Raw genomic sequence first — 17,227 nt, forward strand, 5'->3', positions numbered from 1 at the left:
TTTGAGAGAGACAAACTCTTAGCCCCAAGGCTAATTGGGGAGGCTCTTAAAAGACCTCCAGTGCAATGTAGGGTCTCCTAGATTGCTCAGTTTCCTAAATCCCAAGATTCAAATGCCCTGTCATTGCATGCTTTCAGGACACTTTGTTTAGTTCAATTTTGTATTTGAAGTTTTGATCTACTTAATAGATCAGTTAACACTCACTGCTTGGCTTGCATGACTACCCATCAAGGTGGCCAGACCTTCCATTCAAAGTCATGAATAATGCCTCTGAGGAGTTTGATTCATGTTGCTTAATTTCCTTCAGAAGAGAAGCTGTATAGATCAGGAATAGCGTATCATGATTTTTGACACAGTGACAGCAGTTGGTGTTATATAAATTATAGGATATGATTACAGCATTTGCTGTGATAACACCATCAAAATCCTTTTGTGATGTATAACACATTCAAAATGCAAATTCCAGGATATTTAAAAGCCCATCAAATAGAATTGTTATGACTCCAGATTTAAACCCAGGAATGCTGTGGTTTCTTGTACAAGTGTGATGAGCTGAGTTTTCCTTCTGTCATTTAATACAGCACAGAAAACTCTCCATGTGAGAGATACAAGTTACAAAATTTAAAGTTTCCTATCTTGGGTTGCCAAACTACGAGAACCTAATTCAGGATAAGTCAAGGCTCCCTGTCTTCATATTCCAAAGCGGTTCTGTGAGATTTTTAAAATTCAGTAGAAGCAATGTAACTCAGGCTTGTGGGAATGGGAAAGACATTTCTAATCTCACATCAGGCATTTTAAAGACTTTGGCATTGGTAATGTAGCCATTTGGGCTAGCTCTTCATCAGAGCACATACATACATGTGAGATACCCCCCACCAGGTAATGTAGCCATTTGGGCTAGCTCTTCATCAGAGCACATACATACATGTGAGATACCCCCCACCATGTCCCATCAGAGAGAAAAGGCCTTACCAACAGGGAGGCAACCGAGGCCTGAATCCACTCGTTCCACTACTCGTCCCATCTCCTTGGGCACATTCCTCAGTCTCTCTAAACCTAGGCTTGCTCATGGGGGGGATGGAGATAATAAGGTCCATCTAACCAGAATGCAAAAGCACTCAGTACAGGGTCTCGGTGCATTTTAAGTGCCCCACACCGAGGGCTCTAGCATTCCAGTTATTCGAACTGTGCTGCTCAAATAAGGCCTAGCTAACTGCACTGTTGGGGAGGATGCTCCTGGGGGTCACCATCAGTTTTCACAGCTCAGCTTTTCCTCCTGAGTTTCTTGATCCATACCTGCCAGCCATAGCATGAGATTCTAGCATAGTAATGACGTCTTATTCTAGTTGTTTCTAAATGACACCATCATAAAGATGTCTGAGACAGAGAGGGGCACTGTTTTTCTCTCATTCTTAAGCACAGAATGGAGCTTCCAGGCAAGACAAGCTGGACACACCACTTAAGAGTAGGGATGTCGCTGCAAAGAGTGAAGGTGACTCCCTTCTGCTGGGAAGGGAAATAAATGCATGACCAATTCTCTCCCCTTTCTTTTGGAGAATGCCAGAATTTGGCAGGTCTCAAATAAAATGAAGGAAGAGTTCATTCCCTAAGACTCTATGTATGGAACAGTAAATAATGCTATTTGGAATTTCCAGATAATAACGATGACCATTTATGGAATTCCTGCTATGTATCTGACATGGTACTAAGCAGTCTTACAATTTTTAATCTTCACTCTATGAGATCAGCACTAGTATTATTCCCATTTCACAGAGAAGAAACCCTGATTGTATATAATATATCACTGCTATGTGGTGTGCAATCTATTTAAATTTTATTTATTTATTTTTGGCTGTGTTGGGTCTTCACTGCTGCATGGGCTCTCCTGTAGTTGCAGTGAGCAGGGGCTACTCTTGAGTTGCGGTGCTCAGGCTTCTCATTACAGTGGATTCTCTTGTATGCAGAGCACTGTTTCCAGGACACCTGGGCTTCAGTACTTGCAGCATGCGCTCGGTAACTGCAGCTCCCGAGCTCTAGAGCACTGGCTCAGTAGTTGTGGTACATGGGCTTAGCTGGTCTACTGCATGTGACGTCTTCCCTGGCTAGGAATCAAACTTTTCTCCTGCATTGGCAGGTGTTTTTTGTTGTTGTTGTTGTTGTTTGTTTTTTTAATTATCACTGAGCCACCAGGGAAGCCCTGTGGTATATAACTTACTTTAGAATACTTCAGCATAGATGGTGTGATATAAATTTGTCTCTCACTGCAATCTATATCTCAGAGGTAGTCAACTGCCCTAATCAGGACTATACATTCCAGCTAGTATATAAGCAAAAAGCAATGTATCTTAGTTATTGATTTCTAATACCAGAGGTTTCGTCAATTACCATAACGGGCATTAGAAATTATTTTATTGCTAAATTAGAGGTATCCATTCTTTGTGGATTGGTTTCATAGACTGCCAAGGCTCAGCCTTTCTCTGCTTGAACCCACATAAAGGCTTTGAGAGCTCGACAGGCTCTATCTTTAGGAATAGTGCCCCATGCCTGATTATTAAACAGTCTTGCCTCCAGTTGCTGACTCCAGCTTTTCAGTCACCTGACTCCAAACAGAAGATTAAACTGACTTATGCAAATAATGCATTTGTTCTGATGCAAGATGTCATCAGAACATCTAAAAGGACACAGAGCTGGGACTTGAACTTTCAGAAGTTAGTTGGCTTTTGTGCATGCTTCCAATAAATGTTTCCATGGGAGGAAGAATTTGTCTGAGATCTGTTTTCACCATAACCTAGAAGATTGTGAGAGGACAAATATCCCTTGCCCTTAAATACTGAAGGTGGCTTCACAAGTGGTATGGTAAAGAACCCGCCTGCCAATGCAGGAGACACAAGAGACGCAGGTTCAATCCCTGGGTCAGGAAGATTCCCTGGAATAGGAAATGACAACCTGCTCCAGTATTCTTGCCTGGAAGAACTCCATGGACAGAGGAGCCTGACAGGCTACACTCTATGGGGTTGTAAAGAGTCAGACATGACTGAGCACACCAATCACTATGAAAAATAATCTAATAAATTTTAAATTACCTAATTGGGATTGTTCACTGAAGGGACTTAAGCCATATTTCCTAAAAATGAAATCTGTGACACAGTAGTGCCCAGTATAGGGACTGGCCCTCAACTTAATAGGTGTTTAGTCAGTGAACTAGGTAACCAAACATCTGGTTCCATAAGTGTCCCTAGAACATATGGCCAGAGTAGATGCTCTTATTTGCTAACAACTACAGAGAAGGAGCAATATAACTGATAAGAGGGTGTAGGGGAGCAAAACTTGCTAAAATGTCTCATTGGCATGAGGATTATTGTGAGCTGAAAATAATAATAATAATAATATTCATGTTAAGTCGCTTCAGTCGTGTCCGACTCTGTGTGACCCCATAGACGGCAGCCCACCAGGCTCTGTTGTCCACAGGATTCTCTAGGCAAGAATACTGGAGTGGGGTGCCATTTCCTCTCTAATATTCAAGCCCCAAATGACTCAGAAAGAAACCTTGACTTTCCCCCTAACTGCCAGAAAGAATTTAGATAGACAGCCTGTTTCCAGAAGAGAGCTTCATGGGAGATACACACAAAGAATATGGACTAGGTGTGGTGAGGAAAACTCTTCAGAGGTCCGAGCTACTCTCTGTCCCTTGTCTCTATGTGGCGCAGCTAACATTTACTTACCAAACGTTTCCTTTTCCATCTCCATGCTCCTTGTTTTCCTCCCCTCTGAAATCCCAAACTACTGCTCACCATCTTTTTTGTCTTTAGCTGAAGATGATATTTAAGGCAAGAATTTCAGCCATTTTGGCAAGATACTCAGTTTTCCTGGGTCTCTCCTATGCATCCCTATTATTAAACTTTTGTTTGATTTTCTTCTATTAGTCTGTCTCATGTCTGTTTAATTCTTACACCAGCCAAAAGAACCTAAAGAAGAGAAACTTATTCCTCCCAACAAGGGCCATAAAGTCCACACATTCTGAGTGCTCTTAATTCAGCCCTAGGTTGGCTTATCATCGCAAGAAAAATGGGAAATTGACACACTTCGTTTAGATTCCATGAAGTCTGGGGAAATCAACAGACCTTCAAAAATGTATGGTTCTGCCAATATAGCAAAGGGCCGCTGTGAACCTATGTATTATGGCCAAAGATACAGCCCTCAACACATTTTTGCATTTCCAGCCACCAATTTTCTTTTCCAAGTTTGTTCTTGTTTGCATTTAGTTGTACTTGGTTGAAAAATCTGTTCTTAATAATATTAATAGTTAAAATTAAGATTATTTTAACCTTTAAATAACTTCAGTTTAACAAAACCACTTTATTTTCGAAGTAAAATGACCCACATATTTTAATAACAAAATAGAGTCAGTAATCTCACTTTAAAAGGAGAGCTTTTTTAACACAATACAGTTTTGTTACATATGTATTGTCATGCAGTGATCAATATTTCTTAACTTGAGAATTCCATGCTTTCACATAACAGAAAACTAAATAAGAAGCAGATTGTCAAGTGCTATGATGGCAAACAGCTGCCAAAAAGCTATGATTTTTTCCCCCTCTCATTCCCTTAGTATTCTGTTGCAAAAGTTAAATTGAAATACTAATTCATTAAGCATTTCTCAATGTCTTCAGAAAACATACTACCATTCTATCATATCAGACTTTCTGGGAATTTTCCTTTCCAGTCTGGCCCAGAGTAATTAACTTGGCCTGAATCAGGACAGTAATTTAAAGCAGACAGCATTTATATTTTGAAGGAGAATTGACTGTTAATGCTAAAGGAGTTCCACGGACCTGAATATTTTTGCCGGCCTCTCCCAATATCAAGTTTCTTTGGAGTCCACCTAAATTATGATGATGCCTGACCAAAAAAATCACATTCCATTCTTCATCCATAAACCATATCTTTAGCAAGAAAACCACCGTTAGGAACTTTTCCATCAGACCTAAGTAATGTAGTATAAACAATATGCCTCAAGCAATCAACCCTTTCCCCAGCATATTGCTTTTAACAACACACATAGAAAGGGAGCACTGCAGAAATCTGGTTCACTCCCAGAAGCTCTCCGTTGTTCCATCTAAAATCAGTGACTGCCACTGAGTACCTTAAGCTGGCATTCAGAAAAACCAACTGCTTTAGACCTAAACTTGATCATTCAGCTAGGTATTCAAAAGGAAAGACAAGTATGACCACTGTATTTCACAAATAATATTTGAAACTCTGTCTTGGTACCACCATCTACTTTGGAGTCAATATTCTTTATTATTTTTCCCTAGTTCTTAGTGTCTCATTGTACTTTAGCGTAGAGTGGAAGAAACAAACTCTAGCAAGTAGTGAAAAAGAGACTGGTGGTATGACTAAAAATAAATCTCGTATTGGCTTCTCTGAGCTAAATACTGAGTGTGTGGTATTGTGTGCCAGGCAGAGAGCTAGGCTACAGGGATACAAGACAGACTTTGCCCCAGTTCTTACATTATCATTGGGAATACCAACCAAAAACAATTTTTAAAGAGGGAAAAAATGTCTAGGTGCTTACTTAAAATAATTATAATTATAAATGATCATATTTTCTATGAAGAAAATAGATAGGAATCTGAGATGGAAGGTCAATAGGCATATGACGAGGACATTTTAGCTGAGACATAGAAAACGGGAATAATTTTCCCCCCAGTAAAGGAGCAGAATGGGAGGGCAGTCTTTCCAGTTCAGAAGAAGATTGTTCAAAGGCCGAGAAAAAGGAGAAAGTCTTGGGGAGTTCAAACAAACAAAGGCAACCAGTATGGCTGATGTTTTGAGAGTGAGGGAGAGAAGTCGGTGATGGTGGGGTTCTGTTGATAATGATCTTCATGATCAAGTGTCTTCACTTGGAGGTAACATCCAGGAAAGTAAACTGAAAACCAGGAAATGCAAAACTAATGTAAAACATTATTTGTAAGGACTTCCTGAATACTCACTATATACCCAACAACCAAATATAATTCTGGCGGTGCCAAAACCTTATTTTAAAATTATTTTGCATTTTAACAGTGGGTAATGTGTAAGGACACCTCTACTCACTAAATTCTTCCACTGGAACATCATGGGAGGTCAACTGATGAATAAGCAGGGCACCTGAATCCTGTCGTTCTCAAAGGAAGGATCCTTCCCATGGAAACATTTGCTCCTTAACAGTGGGAGAAAAACAGACTGTGGGATGAGAGTACTCAGCTTTGCTTCATCTCAGGCCACCGCTAATTTGATCACTCAGAAGAGAAATCAGTTATAAGAGTGATTAATAGTTGTTTCCACCCACCAGCAAACATGTTGATGTTCCAGATTTTTTGATTAGGCATAATGGAAATTGATCTGAAAACATGTTCCTTTTGCCTGAATAAACTATTGTCTTTGCTTTCCCCCCCTTTTTCTTTGTTCAGAAGAAGAGAGAATTTCCCCTGAGGAACTAGCACGGAGCCTCATGCTTGGTCTGGACATGTAATAGGAGGGCATATCATCAGCAGGTTAAGATCGAAGGAGCTCCCAGGTGCCACACTGCTCACAAGCAGGTGTCAAAGGCCAGGAAGGACTACGTTTTAATGGCAAGAGGAAGCAAAATAGTGGTCTTCTGACACTATTCAACAGAAGCAGTTTAAGAGCCAAAGTCAGTTGAAATATTTTTATCTACAGTATCTCTGAGGCATGGCCTCATAGAAAATACATTTATATTTGGCACAGCAAACCTGATGTTTTAAGAGTAAAAGAATTAAATATTTTACATGGGGGAAAATCCTGTGTATAGCAAGAGAAGAGAAACTGGCAGTTGATATCAAGCCACAGGCTGACTCTCTGGGATTATTTTAATTGTTCTTCATGCTGGTAATAAGAGGAATGTGTTCATTTTAGTTTAAAGCATGAGAATCAGCTCTGAGAATCTAAGCTGCCCAAATATCTGGGCTGTGAAGGGGAAAAAAGCAGTGCAAATTTGGTTGTGGTGGCCAAAATACCTTCCTCAGCTCTCCCAAGGCACAAAGGAGAGAGGTTCCTACCACCCACATAGCAGGATGCTGGATGGAGAGAGGGCAGGGTCAAAGATGTGGGAGGCAAGAGAGGACTGGGGATATCTGTCTGGGCAACATGGGCTAAAATGAAGCCATGAGTCTAGGAATAAAAGAGGAAAGGAGACATGCTCCCAAGAGTTAGTATTAGAGCCCAGTTGGTGATGCAACTTATAGAAGACTTAGATAGAAAGACAGAAACCTAGAAATGCCAACTTTTTGACACTCCAGTAAGAAAGAGATTTCTTTTAGAATCTGCTATTCACAGCCTTGTCTGACTTGTTTCTATCACGTGACCTTTTCTCATCCCTAGATGACTGGATGGCAGACATCTGACCTCAGTGGAACCATGGGCTAGAGTAAGTTACACCCTTTGCTCTAAAATGAACTCGGATACACAAACACAGAGCTCCTCTCTCTTGGGTTTGACCTAGGGCACCGTGTAAAGTACTACATCTTGGAGAAGACTATGTTTCACCCATGAATGATGGTTTCCCGAAAATATGAAAATAGTATTTGGTTTTATAATAGAACCATATTTACAAGCTTCTAATCTTTCCTAACTGGACCCATCCCAGTACCCTGTTGTAAAGGCACAGTACATTATCTACCAAAGTACTCTGTGTCTATACGCCTGACTTATCAAGGACCCATGGAAACCTTTGATTAACACAGATAAAGGGCTCCATTGCCTAGAAGCATGGAACCATGATGAATACCATACCACCATACCTACCAATGGGGTCGCAGAGTCGGACATGACTGAAGCGACTTAGCAGCAGCAGCAGCAGCAGCATACCAATGGGAAATGTGATCTGGTCACAGATTAGTTTTAGACTCTACAAACAAGCCACATGCAGGACTCTATTATTTCTCAGTCCCTCCAGTATCAATTCCCTTTGGGACTGTTTTCTCCCCCACTCTGTGATATTCAGACCATCAGTGAGTAGCTCCATCTCTCCTCTCAGTATGGGGTTGTGAGTCAAACAATCTCTTACAAGCTTGACACAGAGGCTGGAAGGAAAGGGACTATAAAGATAATGAAAGTTAGTGGATGGTACAGACCATCTTTGTTACCCAGTAAAGAGAGCCTGCTGGGAATAACCGAATCAGAGTCAAGGAACAAGTCAAAATAAACAGAATTGATCCCTAAATCTAGTCATGCCTCAAGAGAGAACTACATAGATATCTTGACTCTAGATCAACAAATTCCCTTTATGACCTTTACTGCTTTGAGTTGGTACTGTCACTTGTAAACAAAGACTGCTGAATAATCTATCATGCTAAATTGTTATTCAGACTTAGTGATTTTGTTTAAGAGTTTATTTCCAGAAGTTATCCTTTCATTACAGATAGTTGAAAATTATTATACCATAATAGCAGAAACAACAGCAAATCTAAAAATCTAAAAAAAAAAAAGAAAACTTGAAATCTAAACAATTTTGTTTTCATTTTCAGCCCCAAACTTTTCTGCTAGTTGACAGTCATCCAAACAGGGTGTTAGAACATCTTTCCTAAATAAAGAAAATAATTTTATACCTTTGGTTCATAGTTTTGTAATACCAATTCAAAGAAGAAAAAAAAAAGTTGACCTAACAACATTCTATTTAATATAAAAATTTTAAATATATGGAAGAGAATATTTGGATGAATATAAATAGCACCAGAAATCAGGAATGCACTCATTTTTAACATCACCATCCCTAGCAAAAAAAAATAACTATAATAGTAATCTGTTTCAATGGAAATAAAGTACTGTAATATTTATAGTCTATGCCAGAATTATAATGACTGTAGGGCCAGAAGTGAACTGTCACAGCATGCTCTGCATGTTTTTAACACGGTTTCTAAAGGCTCTGGAGGCTATTAAATTTAATGAACCCATCTGCTATGAAATAGAGGTCCCAACGTAATCAGTTTCCTCCATGCCATGTAACGCAGATGGCATTCTCTGTTCCACAACCCAGCAGGACGGTTTATGTTTCTCTTTACGTGTGTCTTTTTGCTCTGACGATTTGAACTTCTTTGATATGCAGTGGTGTCTTGGGAAAAACACCGTAGATTCAGCTTCTAAGCCCCAATAACTTCCTTATGATGGCTTCGACCCTCTGAGTAATTGCTTCTAGGCAGTAAGATATTGTCGCCTAAAGCAATCACCCAAACGACTCCTAAATGGCCTAGGTGCCATTCTAAGACGGGAAACCAAACTAAATGCGCAATTTATCAAATGCAAAGCATTTTCTCCAAGTTGGACTTAGTGGGGGGTGAGGAGGAGGGATACATGTCCAATTTGCAAACATAACTAAATTGGTTTGAAAGTTCCTCCAAATTTCATACAGAATTGTATTACCAGCAGAGGGGAGGGGCAGGGGGACTTGGTAATGAATTCTCATTATTTTAAATGGTCACTTTCCCACTGTTTTCTGAAAGATTTCTTTGCTTCCCTTCTGAGAGTCACTGTGGTCTGTGCAAACTCCCCTGGAGGGGTTCATCAGGAATGCTGATGCTTCCTCAGTCTGATGCACAGCAAGTTGGGCAGCATCCCCAAGGTGATTAGGACCCAACTGGAAAATACAAGTCATCTGCTTACAAATGGAACAAATTCCACTGTTAATGCTTTTTTGCTGTGCACCTAAGAGATAATGACTATGCAGCACAACTTGTATTCAAATGAGAAGCCCACGAATTTCAGAATTCTAGTGTTTGCTGTTTTGTCAATTAATACATGAGATCTTATTAGATTAAACATAATTAATGCTGCTAACATTAATTCATTTATTTGGGCTTTACCACGAGAGCAAATTGAACAGAACAGCCAGGCAGGAAACAGAATATTTAATCAGACCAGTGGTAACAGTCAGGGAGAATGGATTTTGAAAGGAAAATTTTGTCCATCTTGATTTTAGATCAGGCTGGATTAATTGCAACCCTGGATTCTCATGCATAAAAATCCAAACTCAGCTTCTCTTCACAAACTTTTATCTTGATCTTGTCCAGACCTAGAACTGTATAAATTCATGTATAATTAATAAGGAGGGAAAGCACTATCCTCGCAGGTCATTTCAACCTATTCACTTAAGTATTAAATCAATTATATTATTATATTTGTTGCTGCAGGGTTTTCAACCATAACTGATGAGTCAAGCAAAGAAGGAATTATTTTTGCCTTTCATAAGATGACCAAACAGAAAGAAGATTTTTAAGACCATATTAATTAAGCAAACTTGTGGGATCGAGTGTTCAAATTTACTTGATAATCAACCTACTTTCTTAGTATTTGGTAAAATGATAAATAAATCAGTAGGTTCACAAGTCCTAATGGAATCAAAACCACCTTCAGACTACAATGTCACAAGGAGAACCAGGCTCTTGGAGACACTGCTGTTTAGCAGAAATGTTATGATAAAGAACAGATGCAATTTTACCATAATCATATAAATTAATTCAACCTTATTGAAATTCTTATATTATGAATGTAAAAAGAAAATTGTTATTCTGTGACTATGTAAATAAATGTCTTGGAAAGACTCTAAAGAAAGTTGCTAAGGTAGATAATATGTTCAAATATCAAAAATAATTCCAAAGCACTTTATTAAAATGGGGTCACCAGGCCCAGTGCCAAGTGCTCCTGAGTTTGGTCTCTTTTATTACCACAAGCTGGGACATTAGGGTAATCCTGGATTGAGACTGTCTTGGATGGGTCAGGTGGTAATGAACTTGGAATTGCTGATTCCCACACCCTCTTTGTCTTCTGGTTGGTTCCAAAGTTGGTGGCCTCATCTTAGAATTGAGACTCTGCAGGTGAGTTTACCATATGATTCCAATTTTGACTCCATGCAAATAACAAAGGGAATCTCCCCTTGCCCTGGTTGTTATAGGCCCAGAGGACTAGTCTGAAGAGGTGTTGCTTCCTTGGCCAGAGAGGCACCTGTTGGAGCAGTAGCTACTTTCTCCTCATCCAAACAGGCCAAGAGGAAGATGGCATTCCCAATGTCCTTACTAGCTCAACAGGTTTCTCAAAACCACCAAGATGATAAAGAACCTTCAGAACATTCTACTAGGGGATTAATTTATCAGGGTTATTTGCAAAGAGGGAACACAGAGGCAGTGCTGAGCTATCACTTCAGGGATAAGCGTATTCTGGGGGTTTAGTTTTATGTACATCAAAACATTCTTGAAGAGACAGAAAAAATGAGCTCAGTCATCTTGACCTAGCATTTTAATTAATAATGAGCCACTTAAAGCATTATTTTATTTTAAAGTAAGTAAGGATGATCATGGCACAGAATGCAAGTTTCATGTAAATGTTTAAGATGAAGCACAAGATTTCAAAGACAATGTCTCTGCACTGTTTGCCCCGAGCTGCTTCCAGACCTTTTTCTCTGCCTCTTCTGTCAGTTCTTTAGTGGAAAAGCAGCAGTAGCATGGGTTTTCCCTCTCTTGTAACTGCTCCCAATATATAAACATATCAGTTCAGTTCAGTTCAGTTGTTCAGTCATGTCCGACTCTTTGCGACCCCATGAATCCCAGCATGCCAGGCCTCCCTGTCCATAACCAACTTCCGGAGTTCACTCAAACTCACGTCCATTGCGTCAGGGATGCCATCCAGCCACCTCATCCTCTCTCGTCCCCTTCTCCTCCTGCCCCCAATCCCTCCCAGCATTAGAGTCTTTTCCAATGAGTCAACTCTTTGCATGAGGTGGCCAAAGTACTGGAGTTTCAGCTTTAGCATCATTCCTTCCAAAGAACACCCAGGGCTGATCTCCTTTAGAATGGATTGGTTGGCTCTCCTTGCAGTCCAAGGGACTCTCAAGACTCTTCTCCAACACCACAGTTCAAAAGCATCAATTCTTTGGCGCTCAGCTTTCTTCACAGTCCAACTCTCACATCCATACATGACCACAGGAAAAACCATAGCCTTGACTAGACAGACCTTTGTTGGCAAAGCAATGTCTCTGCTTTTGAATATGCTCTCTAGGTTGGTCGTAACTTTCCTTCCAAAGAGTAAGCGTCTTGTAATTTCATGGCTGCAGTCACCATCTGTAGTGATTTTGGAGCCCAGAAAAATAAAGTCTGACACTGTTTCCACTGTTTCCCCATCTATTTCCCATGAAGTGGTGGGACCGGATGCCATGATCTTAGTTTTCTGAATGTTGAACTTTAAGCCAACTTTTCCCCTCTCCTCTTTCACTTTCATCAAGAGGCTTTTGAGTTCCTCTTCACTTTCTGCTATAAGGGTGGTGTCATCTGCATATCTGAGGTTATTGATATTTCTCCCCACAATCTTGATTCCAGTTTGTGCTTCTTCCAGCCCAGTGTTTCTCATGATGTACTCTGCATAGAAGTTAAATAAGCAGGGTGACAATATACAGCCTTGATGTACTCCTTTTCCTATTTGAAACCAGTCTGTTGTTCCATGTCCAGTTCTAACTGTTGCTTCCTGACCTGCATACAGGTTTCTCAAGAGGCAGGTCAGGTGGTCTGGTATTCTCATCTCTTTCTCATCTTTTTCCACCGTTTATTGTGATCCACACAGTCAAAGGCTTTGGCATAGTCAATAAAGCAGAAATAGATGTTTTTCTGGAACTCTCTTGCTTTTTCGATGATCCAGCGGATGTTGGCAATTTGATCTCTGGTTCCTCTGCCTTTTCTAAAACCAGCTTGAACATTGTGGTTCACGTATTGCTAAAGCCTGGCTTGGAGAATTTTGAGCATTACTTTACTAGTATGTGAGATGAGTGCAATTGTGTGGTAGTTTGAGCATTCTTTGGCCTTGCCTTTCTTTGGGATTGGAATGAAAACTGACCTTTTCCAGTCCTGTGGCCACGGCCGAGTTTTCCACATTTGCTGGCATATTGAGTGCAGCACTTTCACAGCATCATCTTTCAGGATTTGAAATAGCTCAACTGGAATTCCATCACCTCCACTAGCTTTGTTCATAGTGATACTTCCTAGGGCCCACTTGACTTCACATTCCAGGATGTCTGGCCTAGGTCAGTGATCACACCATCGTGATTATCTTGGTCGTGAAGATCTTTTTTGTACAGTTCTTCTATGTATTCTTTCCACCTCTTCTTAATATCTTCTGCTTCTGTTAGGTCCATACCATTTCTGTCCTTTATCGACCCCATCTTTGCATGAAATGTTCCCTTGGTATCTCTAATTTTCTTGAAGAGATCTCTAGTCCTTCCCATTCTGTTGTTTTCCTCTATTTCTTTGCATTGATCTATATATGTGTGTAACTATGTATGTATGTATGTGATTAGTAAATCTAGAGGAATTTATTTAAATAATTAACATTATCTAAAGCTAGATGTTACATTAAGACAAAGCTCTGTCCTCTTCCTCCCCAGGATCTTCAGGTTATGTAACCCCAGCCTGGATACTCTATGTGTGATGTGTCCTTCACCAAAGGCACAGTGTCCATCAGCCTCTCATTGGTGACACTAATTTGATGACCCAACTCAAGATCTTGCTGGATTCTCTCTCACTGTTTTCCTCCCCTCCCAACTAGTCAAAAATCTCTAGGGAAGCACTTTGAGACCATGAAACTATCCCACCCATCATCAAACTTTCCCCTAGGCTTAGCATCCTTGGATGACTACTGCCCTAATCATTCTTTACTAAAATGGCTGTCCACTGGTGATTTTCAGTCTAATGACTCCCTCCCTCCACACTCACCAGGCAGCATTCCATTGCCCACTGGACACTCCACTCCTTCACACACACTTCCATCATCTATGTAGTTCATCTGTCTGAAATGTGTTTATTTATCTAGAACACATGGATTTTTGTTTTATTCAGGTTATAGTCCATTATTCTACTTTTTTTTAAATTTTGAGGTTCAAACTGTCCCAGAGCTGACCACTGAGAGCCCATTCACACTGATTCCTGGGCCTTTTGACACGACTTTATCGTCTGGTAGGCTTTTTTTCTGTTTTATTTTTAACAGTAAGACTCCATTACATCCATGTACCAGAGTTTATGCAATTGATCTCTTATGGTTGGGGATTTAAGTAACTTTCAATATTCTGAAAGTGAAAATCAGTCAGTCGTGTCCAACTCTTACAACACCATGGACTATATAAAGCCCACAGGCTCTTCTGTCCATGGAATTCCCTAGGCAAGAATACTAGAGTGGGCAGCCAATCCCTTCTCCAGGTTCAATATTTTGAAATTACAAGCAATTCTGCAGTGAACAAACTTGTGCATATGTATTTTTGGATTGTTGGAGGTTTACTTTCAGGGTTAATTCCTAGAAGTAGGATTCCTGGTTCAAAGGGTGAATGTACATCTTCCTTCCTAGAAACGCCCCATTCTATCATCCCACAAGCAACACACAAGTGTCTCTTTCCCACAGCTGCACCAACAAAATTAAGCTTTTAATTTTTGGTACTCTGATAGGTGAAAGACATGGTATCTCACCATGCTTTTATTTGCCTTTTTCTTACCATGTATAAAGTTGTACATACTTCATATTTTAAAAAATTATTTTTATTATTTTTGTGGGAATTGTCTGCTCATGTCTTTTGTTCATTTTTTTTCAATAGGAATTTTGGGGTTTTCCCTTTAATTTTTGAAAGTTCTTTACACATTTGAATTATTCTTTATATGTGCTATACGTTGCATATATTTTCTCCTATTTTACCATTTGTTTTTGACTTTGCTTCCAGTGATTTTTTCCTTAACAAAAGTTGGGTTTTGTTTATCAGATCAGATCAGATCAGATCAGTCGCTCAGTCGTGTCCGACTCTTTGCAACCGCATGAATCGCAGCACGCCAGGCCTCCCTGTCCATCACCAACTCCCGGAGTTCACTCAGACTCACGTCCATCAAGTCAGTGATGCCATCCAGCCATCTCATCCTCTGTCATCCCCTTCTCCTCCTGTCCTCAATCCCTCCCAGCATCAGAGTCTTTTCCAATGAGTCAACTCTTTGCATGAGGTGGCCAAAGTACTGGAGTTTCAGCTTTAGCATCAGTCCTTCCAAAGAAATCCCAGGGCTGATCTCCTTCAGAATGGACTGGTTGGATCTCCTTGCAGTCCAAGGGACTCTCAAGAGTCTTCTCCAACACCACAGTTCAAAAGCATCAATTCTTCGGTGCTCAGCCTTCTTCACGGTCCAACTCTCACATCCATACATGACCACTGGAAAAACCATAGCCTTGACTAGACGGACCTTTGTTGGCAAAGTAATGTCTCTGCTTTTCCATATGCTCTCTAGGTTGGCCATAACTTTCCTTCCAAGGAGTAAGCGTCTTTTCATTTCATGGCTGCAGTCACCATCTATAGTGATTTTGGAGTCCAGAAAAATAAAGTCTGACACTGTTTCCACTGGTTCCCCATCTATTTCCCATGAAGTGATGGGACCGGATGCCATGATCTTCGTTTTCTGAATGTTGAGCTTTAAGCCAACTTTTTCACTCTCCACTTTCACTTTCATCAAGAGGCTTTTGAGTTCCTCTTCACTTTCTGCCATAAGGGTGGTGTCATCTGCATATCTGAGGTTATTGATATTTCTCCCGGCAATCTTGATTCCAGCTTGTGTTTCTTCCAGTCCAGCGTTTCTCATGATGTACTCTGCATAGAAGTTAAATAAACAGGGTGACAGTATACAGCCTTGATGTACTCCTTTTCCTATTTGGAACCAGTCTGTTGTTCCATGTCCAGTTCTAACTGTTGCTTCCTGACCTGCATACAAATTTCTCAAGAGGCAGGTCAGGTGGTCTGGTATTCCCATCTCTTTCAGAATTTTCCACAGTTTATTGTGATCCACACAGTCAAAGGATTTGGCATAGTCAATAAAGCAGAAATAGATGTTTTTCTGGAACTGTCTTGCTTTTTCTATGATCCAGCGGATGTTGGCAATTTGATCTCTGGTTCCTCTTCCTTTTCTAAAACCAGCTTGAAAATCAGGAAGTTCACGGTTCACATATTGCTGAAGCCTGGCTCGGAGAATTTTGAGCATTACTTTACTAGCGTGTGGGGTTTTGTTTATATTAGTAGTCAAACCTATTTTTCTTTATGTTGCATCTGGATCTTGGAGTCATTGTTAAAGCCTTTCTCTGGACTCATATTATAGAATACCTCACTAGATTTTTGTTCTACTGCTTATATTGTTTCATTTTTGACAGTTTAGGCCTCTGATCCCCTTGGATTTCTTTCCTGGGCATGATGTGAAGAAAATAACTAATTCTATCTTTTTCTCAATAGCCATCTAGTTTCCCCAAAAGCAGTTATTAAGCCCATCCTAGCCCCACTGGTTAGAGATGGTGCCTTTATGACATAAAAATTTCCATATGTAGGTAGGTCTTTTTTTTTTTGGAACTTCACTGACCTTTCTACGTATCCAAGTGATGGTCCCATAGAGACTCTGTTCTATATTTTTTAGATGGATGAAACAAAATGACAGACCCAACTGGCTGTTAAGAGTTTGTACAAAGAACCACTGCATGTCTGGATCACTCTGATCCTGGCTGGCCACCCTCCTCCTCTCCTCTTCCCTGGCCTTACCAACCACATGTACAAGGAAGAGATGAAACCATCACCATTGTTATTCTGTTATTACGGCTAGTATGATGCTGACACAAATGGGTGGCTTAATTATTTCACTTCTATGATTCTAAACCAAACTGGGGTCAGACTCTGGACATGATAAAATCCCACAGTCTCCCTGGTCTCTCCTACACAAGAACTATTAAATTTTTCAGCTTAAGACCCATCTCTGCTCAGGGTGATTTCTCCTGGGAGAGGGCTACCCTTTCCTGACCAGTTCATATTTCCAAGGTCCCATTGTATGCTTTAAGGCTTTGTGGGGGGTGGGTACAGACTGCTGTGCTGTCCCCAAGGATGGGTTCTCACATGCTGCTCCTGCCCTGCATTTGCCTGCAGCTGCCAGAAAAGCAGCAGGAATGAGAGAATTCATGGAGAGAAAACCCAGCCCACAGCAGCCATTGAGATCACTCTTGAGGATGGCTGTGTCTGGGTTATAGTAATTGATGTGATGTTAATCCTGACACAAATGATGGGAGAGGGGCCCTTTGAGAACATTTACAATCAATAAATGAAAAAATGCTACTCCATCAGACTCATTATGTCTATGAAAAATCACACAGCAATTATACAAGAAACTCGGCCATTGAGCCATTACTTGATGAT

The 17,227-nt window shown here is 40.4% G+C and overlaps 1 protein-coding gene across 3 annotated transcripts in view; it reads right to left on the reverse strand.

The window, feature by feature from the left end:
• The window catches only part of CACNA2D3 (calcium voltage-gated channel auxiliary subunit alpha2delta 3), a 909,107-nt gene that overhangs the window by 264,829 nt on the left and 627,051 nt on the right, over positions 1-17,227 (reverse strand). The window lies entirely within an intron of this gene.

The sequence above is a fragment of the Bubalus bubalis genome, chromosome 21 (assembly GCF_019923935.1).
Source record: "Bubalus bubalis isolate 160015118507 breed Murrah chromosome 21, NDDB_SH_1, whole genome shotgun sequence".
In the NCBI taxonomy this organism is placed as follows: Eukaryota; Metazoa; Chordata; class Mammalia; order Artiodactyla; family Bovidae; genus Bubalus; species Bubalus bubalis.